Source organism: Pinus tabuliformis, chromosome 2_1 (assembly GCF_031772625.1).
Source record: "Pinus tabuliformis cultivar Carrire ecotype Pingquan chromosome 2_1, CPIR1, whole genome shotgun sequence".
Taxonomy (NCBI): domain Eukaryota; kingdom Viridiplantae; phylum Streptophyta; class Pinopsida; order Pinales; family Pinaceae; genus Pinus; species Pinus tabuliformis.
Window position 1 is genome coordinate 117,075,279 of NC_142299.1, and position 10,449 is coordinate 117,085,727.

General features: G+C 43.4%; 1 pseudogene; it reads left to right on the forward strand.

The window, feature by feature from the left end:
* Positions 1 to 7,558: 7,558 nt before the first annotated feature.
* On the forward strand, positions 7,559 to 7,638 carry LOC149199048 (small nucleolar RNA SNORD36; annotated as a pseudogene).
* Positions 7,639 to 10,449: the final 2,811 nt, after the last annotated feature.

Here is a 10,449-nt window from a genome sequence, read left to right on the forward strand (position 1 = left end):
TCCCTTGATAGTCTCCGAGCAGATTGGTGCCTACCTGATCGAGAGCATAAGAAAGGCATAGAGATCAAATATGTCTCTCAACGTGAACTCATGGTCTTAGCTTTCACTGTGACCAGGATTTGTGGCTCAGCCACTTTACATATTGCTACTGGGTCTCAATTTCGGATGGCAATTGATTGTCTCCAAGGCACCATTTTCAACTGGTGTGATGCACTGTTGGCTAACTTGAAAGTCCAACTGACCAAGGCAAAGACTGGGAGACTAAAGACCTTTGGATATGGGCCTATAGTCGTGAGCTTTGCCTTAGAGAGGATTCCAATGCTGATCCCTCAGCATCTCACTGTTGATATTTCGGGTCCTCAGGAGCCAAAGCTGGTACGATGGGTTGCGGTGATGGCCCGGCATCCGGACGAGGGTGCGGCAGTTGTTCGATTCACTGACAGTTATTTTCACTGGTTAGAGGACCAGGTGTTTGCGATTCAGGACTTTCCGTATGCCGGAATAGATTTTCGAGGTGATCCGGACATGGTTCTTCCACAGGGAGAACAATGGGATGACAGAGGTACTTTATTTTTCACGAGTTTTCAAATTATGTATTTTTTTTGTTTTTTATATATATCGTCTCAAACTGACAGTAAAATTTTCAAAATGCAGATGTTGGTCCACAGCGTCCAGCCAACCTCCGGCCTTTCGAGAGGAAGACATCCAGTTGCACCGGTACCGGCCCCACAGGACGCGGCGGCTGCAGAGGTACTGACTGAGTTGGAGCATGATCTACAGCGTCTGACGGCGGATATACCGGAGACTTCTATGGATGATATTCCTATCAGACTTCAGCGCTACGTAGTCGCGGTCCCTGGACCGTTGAGGAGATTTTTGCGCAAGGTAGCCCGTGCAGTGGTGTCGTATAGGGAGCACCACCAGTGATTGGCTAGTCACTTTGTAGACACATGTGACATTTTGACTTTTTGTACTTATCATTTTGCCGATCATAAGGTGTTTTTCAACCTATGATCGAAGACGATGTATATTTTTTGACACACTCCTATCTATATATATATCACTATTACCGGCTTATCTTGTTTAACATGTATGATGAAATGTTTTTTAAATTTACTTGCATGATTATCGTAAATGTCTGTCCAACACTCGAGAAGCAATTGCATCTGCTAATGTATTTAAGGACCTTGGAATATGCTGATATTCAATGTAATCAAATTCACGTTCCAAGAGACGCACTCTCAAAAACAACCTTAATAACACAGGATTTCTAATGGCATAAACTCTATTAAGCTGTAATACAACAAGTTCAGAATCTAACCTCACTATCAAACGTCGAATTCCAAATGAAATAGATTCGGATAATAATTCAACCACTGCACTGTATTCTGCAATTTTATTCATTGTTTGACCGAGGCTTACCCCATGCATACTAACTTGTCAGAGGGTGAATAGATAACCCAAGCTGCGGAAGAGATATTCCGTGTACTACGACAAGCACCATCAGCAAATCCAATGTATGTTTGGAGGGGCGTCGACATCTACAATATCAAGAGCAAAACCAAGATAAGCCAGAATAACGACGAAAAACACACTCACTAAGCTAAGCACACTGACTAACTAACAATCAAACTAGCTAGAAAGAAAACCTAACCTAACTAAAAATTCTCCATACCCACCATTTAAGCATAATACCTCTTTAGGTAAAGTCCATTTCTGGGTTTACCCAAAGAGTCCCCATCAAAATCTACCAGCTCATAAGCCCCTTTTGCTAGCTTTCGCTTTACAATATAGGGTCCATGCCACATAGGAACGAATTTTCCAGCACCTAGCTTATCGTTAGCTTGATCATATAAGAGCACTAGGTCTCCCTCCGAAAAACTTCGAGGGGTCACATTTCTATCATACTGAGCTTTCATTCGCTTCGCGTGAGTCTCGATTGCCAATGCAGCGTCACGTCGAGTCTCATCTAATTTAGCTAAGTACAATAAACGTTTCTCCTCTTCGGAAGTAGCTGGAAGTAATTCGACAGCCATTTGAAGTGATGGGATTTCACATTCAATGGGTAACACTGCTTCTAAGCCATAAACTAGCTGGAAAGGAGTGAACCCTGTTGAGGTTTTCACTGAGGTTCGGTATGCCCATAGCGCCGAAAATAACATGTTGTGCCAATTCGACCGATGAATACCAATGGTTCGTCGGATCATGATAACCAGAACTTTGTTGATAGACTCAACCAAACCGTTGGCTTGCGGATAATAAGGAGTAGAGCTGTCATGGCGCAAACCAAGCTGGCTTGTAAGTTCAGTCATCATGGTGTTTCGAAAATGGCTTCCATGGTCAGTAATAATTGCTTGTGGGACACCAAACCTAGTTATTATATGATTGAATATGAAAACTGCAGCTGTTTTGCCGCTTGCGTCGAATGTAGGCATCGCCTCGGCCCATTTAGTGAAATAATCAACCGCGAGGATGATATACGCATGCCCCCCGGCCGAGTGAGGGTTACAAGTAATAAAGTCGATACCCCATTTGGCGAATGGACCAACGACAATTATAGGGTGGAGAGGAGCAGGTGGTGCGCGCATCTTTCGATCAAACACTTGGCAGTTGTGGCACTTCCGGACTGCAATGATACAATCTTTAAACATAGATGGCCAGAAGTAACCAGCGCGCAACACCTTCTGAGCTGTGGCATACCCAGACATATGACCGCCACATGCTCCAGAGTGACAATCATTCAAAACTCTCTCAGCCTCTTCGTGAGTTAGACAACGTCGAAAAACTAAGTCTGCCCCCCGGCGATAAAGTGTATCTCCAATAATTTTGTATTGCTGGGATTGAAACCTAATTTTTCGACGTTCCGCTTTTGAAGCTTCAGGCCGAAAGGTTTGGGTTTGGAGATAGATGATTATATCCCCGAACCACGGATCTAAAGTACTGATAAGAAACAAAGATTCGTCCGCAATGGACTCTTCTGCCACAGTCTCTGTGTCAGTACGCGGGAAATCACACATCAATTCCGCAAAAACTAAGGATTTCTTAGACTTGGACTTCTCGAACTCCAAGTCGAACTCTTGCAGGATAACGATCCATTTAGAGTACTTGCCCCCTAGCAATTTTTTTGTCAAAATGTAAATCATAGGGTTGCAATCCGAAATAACTGTAGTTTTACGGAGAAGAATGTAGTGACGAAAACGCTGGACAGCTTGAACGGCTGCCAGGGCCAATTTCTCCACATGCGAATATTTTAACTCAGTGGGATTTAAGGTTTGACTGAGATAATATATCACATGTTCCGCTCCGAATTCATCTTCTTGAACTAACACCATTCCAATGGTGGAATGTGAAGCTGCGAGGTATAAGAAGTAGTCCTGGTTGTAGTTGGGAGGATGCAACAACGGTGCATGGGTCAACGCGTGTTTAAGTGCATCAAAAGATTGTTGGGCAATCTCGTCCCAAAAGAATTGAACGTTCTGTTTCAACAACCGTGTAAAACCTTTAGTGACCTCGGCGTAGTTTGGGATGAATCGACGTAAAAAGTTTGCTTTCCCTTGCAAACTTTGGAGTTGGCGCAAACTCGAAGGAGGAGGCAATTTGATGATCGCCTCGACTTTCGAGGGATCGACGCGAATGCCGGCTTTTGAAACAAAAAATCCCAGCAATCGACCTGTTTCTATACAGAAAACACACTTGTGGGGATTCAACCGAATTCGATAATGCCTACACCTCATAAAGATTGCTCGTAAGTGCTCAAGGTGATCAGCTCGTTGTAAAGAATGAGCAGGCAAATCATCGAGATACGGTTGCACAATGTGCTTGATGTCGTGAAATGCGTAAGACATCGCCCGTTGAAAAGTGGCCCCGGCATTCTTAAGCCCAAAAGGTAATTTGCAATAAGCAAATGTCCCCCATGGACAAATGAATGCCGTTTTTGGTTGGTCGGCAGGTAGAATATTGATTTGATTATAGCCCGAAAAACCATCCATGAAGGAAAACATTTCACTTCCGGCACAATCATCAATAATTTGATCGATATAAGGCGTAGGATAGTTGTCTTTTGGACAAGCTCGATTGATATCCCTATAGTCGATACAGATTCTTATTGTTCCTTGTTTCTTGTTGACCGGAACAATATTCGATACCCAATCCGTTAACGGGATCGGATAAATGAAACCTGCTTTCAACAGCTTTTCGACTTCTGCTTTAATCGCAGCCGCTTTTCGAGGGTGAATCTGACGCAACCGTTGCCGGATGGGTTTAGCATACGGGTAGGTTTTGATTTCATGAACAACAATGGCAGGGTCGATTCCCGGCATTTCCTCGTAAGACCATGCAAACACATCGCGGAATTCTTGGAATAGGGCCTTGTAAGTTTGGATTTCTTCTTCTGTACATGCAGCACCTATATGAATGTTCTCCTCAATTCCGGGCTTCACTGAAATATCAATGGGAATAGTACGAGAAATATTCCCTAAATTCAACTCTGAATCAGAATGTTTCGTTGGATCCTGAGCGTCTTTGACATATTCAGCGGTAAAGATAGATGAAAAATCATTTTCAAATGCATCATCCTTAGGTAAAAACGAAGATCTGTGATGGAGATCTTCCCATGGTAGATCGTCTACACTTAGGATTTCGCGAAGTTGTTCGTCAGATGACACGACTTCGGGAAACACTATCCGTTCTAAGGTTGAGGTGAAAAGTGATTCTTCACTGACCACATTCATTCAGTCGACCTCGGTTGAATGAAAATCGGTAAAAGACATAAGAGCTTCATAACCAATTTCATATGGACTCAAAGGCATAGCATTACCAAATGAGTCTATCTCAGAGTCAGATAGGGAGAGGAAAAGTTCCCAGTAAACCAGAATCCTTAACTAAACCTACACCAACGTCCCTATAAGGGATTGTCGTCTTACCAACATGCTGGATACTCTCTGAAGAGGCTGGGTCGGATGAAAAGTATGTCAACTGATCAATAGTCACGATCTTACCATTATGTGGAAACTTAATTACTCTGAAGACCGATGAAACGACCGCTGTCATAGCATATGACCAACTTCGACCCAAAAGAAGGTTGTAGTCTAGAGGGGCATCAACCACTTCCACATCCAGACTAACGGTTTTACCTTCTACCCCTATAGGCAATTCCTGTAGAATACCAAACGGACGGAACCCACAGCCATCAAAGGCCTTAAGGATGGTGGGGGATTGGTTCAACGAAGGAGAACCAAGGGATCTCCAACATTGAATTGACATAATACACGTAGAAGCTCCCTCATCAATCACAGTTCGATGAATAGGCCTGTTTTTGACTATCACTGGAATTTGGAAAGCCATTTGATGGGGGAGTCGTGGTGTACTATTTTCTAGATCGAAGATCATTAGATTCGGATCCTGAACGTCAACAGCTCCTATAGCCGACAAAAGCAATTTTCGTTGTGCTGGGCATGATTGCAACACTTCTAACGCCGACATTGCTGAGGGTGAAACAGCTAAGTCCTCAACAATGTTGTAATTCTGGGCCGCTCTCGCATGTGGATTGAAAGCAGACCTTCGAAGTACACCCTTGGCGGGTGGTTTAATTACTAAGTCTGGGTTAGGTTTCTCGATCTGTAGTGGATCGGAACCAGGAGCTGAGGTTGATGGGTTAGAGTGAGAAGATTCTGCTTCCTTACCATCAACAGGATTCTTACTACCATAATCTTGCGATCGAGTCGCAATCCTCACATGAGACATCATCAAAATGGGTTCTTCACTGGCATTCGAGGAAGAACCTATCATCTTATTCTCCTGCTCCGGAAATGGATTTTTTAACACAGCAGGAGTGGGAGAACCTTTGACTATTTTCACTACCTCGGCCCGATGAGGGCAATCTCTCGTAAAATGATCCTCTTCACAAATAAGACAAGGATATCGAGGTTTGCGCTTTTCGTCATTGGTTTCTGACTTTTCAGTTTTCTCCTTCGGAGCTTTGTCTGCTTTAGCCTTCTTCTTTCCTTTCTTCTTTCCACCATTTTTTGATTTGGCCGTAGATGACTCTACAGCGTGAATATCGGCGGTAAGTTCAGGAGAAGACTCTCCTGTCGGGGAATCGGGCAAAGTGATAAAAGGAGTAGTTGAAGCCTTGGAAGACTTCTTCTTGCTCTTTGTATTCACGATACCAATCATACCATCAGCGGCATGAGATCCCGAAGGAGCAGCAGCGATTTGGTTCGACTTTGGAAGATCCGGAATCTTCTCGTGCAATGTACCCGACTGCGTGTAAACTAAGTCAAGGTATTGTGCCTGAGCAATGACTTGCTCCTCAGTAACTACTCCGGCCTTAGCTACATCTTCAGTAATCCTCGGTAATAATGATTTAAAAAACCATTCAGCTAAGATTTTGTCTGGGATAAAAACTTTCACTAGCCTTCTTCGACGTCTCCACTCGTGAATGTGATCTGAAATATACGTGGAGATTGATTGTTTTAGTGAAGTTAATAACTCCGTACCATTATCGTATCTGACCGGTAACTGAAAGTGAGTTAAGAACGAGGTAGCTAACTGGCTAAAATTGTAAAAAGAGGCCCGTGGTAACTCAATGTACCACTTGGCCGCGAGACCAATGAGTGTACGCTGGAAAAGACGTAAGCGGATCGAATCATCCGAGATGGAATTTGAAGCACACCAGAGGTGGTAAGTCATCACGTGATTGGACGGATCCTCTCCAGACTTACCTTCGAACTTGGGTATATCGTTGGGCAACTTACTTGGCATTGGCGGCCAGAACGGAAGATATTGAATTGGATCGTTCGTTAGGCGCGTCAAGTCTGGTAAATCCAAAGTTGCGATAAACGGTAACTGCCGGTTAGGATCTCTAAAACTCTCAGTCACAATACCGGCCCCAGGAGGAGGATATCCAGGATAACTAGGAACAGGAGTCGCATTTGGGATATTATATCCTCCTGGAAAACCAGGATTAACCGGACCGTACTGGGGTTGCTGAGGTTGTTGATAAGTGTACCTAAGATACGGATGATACTGGTAAACCGGTTGTTGGACAGCTTGCCCAGGTTGATATTGTCCCTGGTACGGAGGTTGAACAAATTGAGGTTGAGTAGTAACAACCGTACTTATACCAGGTTGGCCTGCAGGCATCTGGACTGTGGTTTGAATCGTAGATCCACACAATGGTACAGATGTCTGAGGAGTGGTTACAGAGATAGTAGAAACCGGAGCCGTCGATACTCCAGAAGTAAGTATGGTAGATGTGGCGGTAGTTGCAGTAATCGTTTGAGATGGAGTACTAGGTGCAATTGGCGGCTGAGTAACTACCGAAGTTACAGAGGTCTGAACACTTGACTGGACAGGTTGCGGTTGCTGGGGTGGACCAGGAACTACAGGTTGTCCTGCTTGAGGTACCGACTGTATACTTGGCTGCAACATCTGTTGACCCTGTGACGGATCCCATACTAACATTCCAGGGTATTGACCCATAACAGGTTGAGGGTACTGAGATCCATAGCCGGATTGAGGATAGGATTGATAATTGTAAGGTGCAGTCCCATATGATTGCCCTTGAGGTGGTTGATAACCTTGACCTGAGTATTGACCTTGAGGTTGATAACCTTGAGGTTGATAACCTTGAGGTAAATACGGGTACTGGGGTTGACCTTGACCTTGAGGTTGGTATCCTTGAGGTTGATACCCTTGGGGTTGATACCCTTGGGGTTGCCATCCTTGAGGTTGCCATCCTTGAGGTTGATATTGATACTGAGGTTGACCTTGGGGTACATATTGAGGCTGGGGTTGACCTTGAGGTATGTATTGCCCTATAGGAGCGTACTGACCTTGAGGTTGCCCCCCAGACACGAATGGAGTACCTTGAGGTTGCCCCCCATGCATTAACGAAGGCTGCCCCCCAGGCGGTAATTGGCCACCTTGAGGTTGGGTAACGGGAACTGAACCTGACATCATGTAAATGTCTCCTACACTCAATGGTACATTACCACTATTTCCAACTAATAACCCATGATCAATGGGTTGAGGAGATGCTCCCGCAAAGGTACCAGAAAGAGATTGATACCCAGTAGGAACAGAAGGACCACCATGTAAAAAAGATTCAGGACTTTGTGTAAACACAGATGACTGACCAGACATATTTACAGGAGTATGAATACCTCCAGGTGGAAAAGGAGTACGAGGTGTAGAAAAACCTAGCCCAAAGTTGTCTAAATAATTGGTTAACGAAAGGTACCAAGTAGTACTTCTAGGAGGACTGTAAAAGATGGATTCACGCTCCCTTAGATCAAGGGTAATTTGATCTTCAGGATCAGAGACGCCTATTTCTTCCTCTGGAACAAGTTCTTCTATAGCAATCAAACTAACAGGAAAATTTTCGGTGATAATTCTTTCTATTCTCAGTGAATCAGGAACACTAGGAGTCGGAGTAACAGGTTCGGATATTTCTGGTTCTTCGCCTGTATCGCTAGCAGACGAAAAACTACCAACAAGCTCAGAAACTGTAACAGCTTCGGGATTATAACCTGTCTCTAAACTTTGGTAATCTGGATGGACTACCAAGGAAGATTCTCCTTCCTCAGGTGAACCTACTCTACTGCCACTAGGAGGAGTTACAAGGACCTTTAAACCTTCTAAATGACTGGACTCGTCTTGAGGAGGTTCACCCCTAAGTCTACGGGATCTTCTCAACAATTCAGCCACAGAAACAACTTCAGGAGACTGGCCCCGAAGTCTACGAGACTGTCTCGGTAATTCCGCCATAGCTAAAAACTTTTAACTACTACACACGAAAACAAAATAAAATTTCAAATCAAACCACCTAAAGTCTCTAAAGAACCAAACAAATTTGAATCACACGCCTAAAGAATCTAGGGCGTCAAACCAAACACAAACAGTATTCTTCCCGACCAAAAGCGCTAGTTGGTGATTAGGTCCAACCTCACAGGATTCCGTACAGAAATGGCGGGTGGAACAGTTACGCCGACAACCTGCTTAATGAATAGACTGGACCAAGTTCCTCCACTTTAACCGTCTCGAGTGAAGTGAACCCCCCAGAAAATCCAAGTGAGTATAGCCGACGTCTGCTCCAGGTACAGTGGGACCTTCCATCCATCGTCACCTTGGGTAGAATCCTAGAGATTATGGTCACTAAGGTTACCAACGGCCACAAGTACACCTGGGGGAACAGTCTAAACTCCGACAGCACGCAAGGGCAGAGTAGCAAGCTCAATCCCCTTACCGGCTCCTTGACAGTAATCCAAGGTTTACCGATAAGTGACCCCTGGCTCCTCGACAATGGTTAATCCGAGGTTTACCGTTTGTAATACGTACTGTCTGGCGTCGTTCCCAATGAGGGGGGAATGATCCCCTCACTGGTTCGGACACGAGCTCGTGCTTCTCCTTTAAGAGGAGCTTTCCCAGAGTGTAAATGTAACAATTGGATTTGATTCTATCACAAGATCGACTACTTGTTTGGTTTTACTGTCTTGGAGAGTTAAGTACTCACCTACTCCAAGACACTAGCCTGATCTAAATTGATGCTTCAGAGCCCTAGAAAATAAAAGTTACTAGTTCAATTTTACTTTAAGCGTTACTTTTAAGGTTGTTCTTTAAAGTCACAAGGTGATGGAAGTGAAACCAATGGTGTGTAGACTCGACTCCAACCACTACAAAGATGCACCTAAGATGATCTATGCTACTTTTCTTTTTCAATGAAATTCTTTAACTAAGAGAGTTGAGAGAATGCAATTTTTAAAGAAAACAACTTCCTTAGAAAAGACAATCAAAGAAACAATTCTCTTTTTCTTTTCAAGCACACAAACATAACCACTCTTTACTTGCACGAAAAACTCTTTTTCTTTCAAAAGTTTCAAAGCTACTTGAAACAAAACTTTTTCAAAGGAGATATTTTTGTATTTTCTCTTTTTAATAAAGCATGTAAACCTATCTTTAACAAAAAACAATCTCAAAAGCTACAAAACTATGAAAACTTGACTCACAAGCAAATCAAAAGAGAGAGTACTCTAAACAAACCTAACAAGGCAAAAGCTCACAAAGACGATTCTAGGATGTTTTACTTGATCAAAATCAAATCAAGGACCAGCTAATGCAGAATCAAAAGACTAGTCAAAACAAAACTCAAATATTTTTGTTCTTTTCGTAAAATGGAATTCAAGACTTAAACAACAAGCACTTCGAAATTGGACCAAAAGACAACTTGATGGTAAGTTGCTCCTACAAGTAGACTTTAGAACAGGTCTGACTTCTTAGAATGTTGACAAAACCAGAGATATCTAAGGCTTGACAACTCCTACCGCTAAAGTCACTACAAGACCTACTCAAAAATCAAACCCTAGGGCTTATACTTCGACGAAATCCACTAAAACACTCAATGCTAATGAAACCAGTTCAGGTGAAGATTCTGGACAAGGGACTGATGAA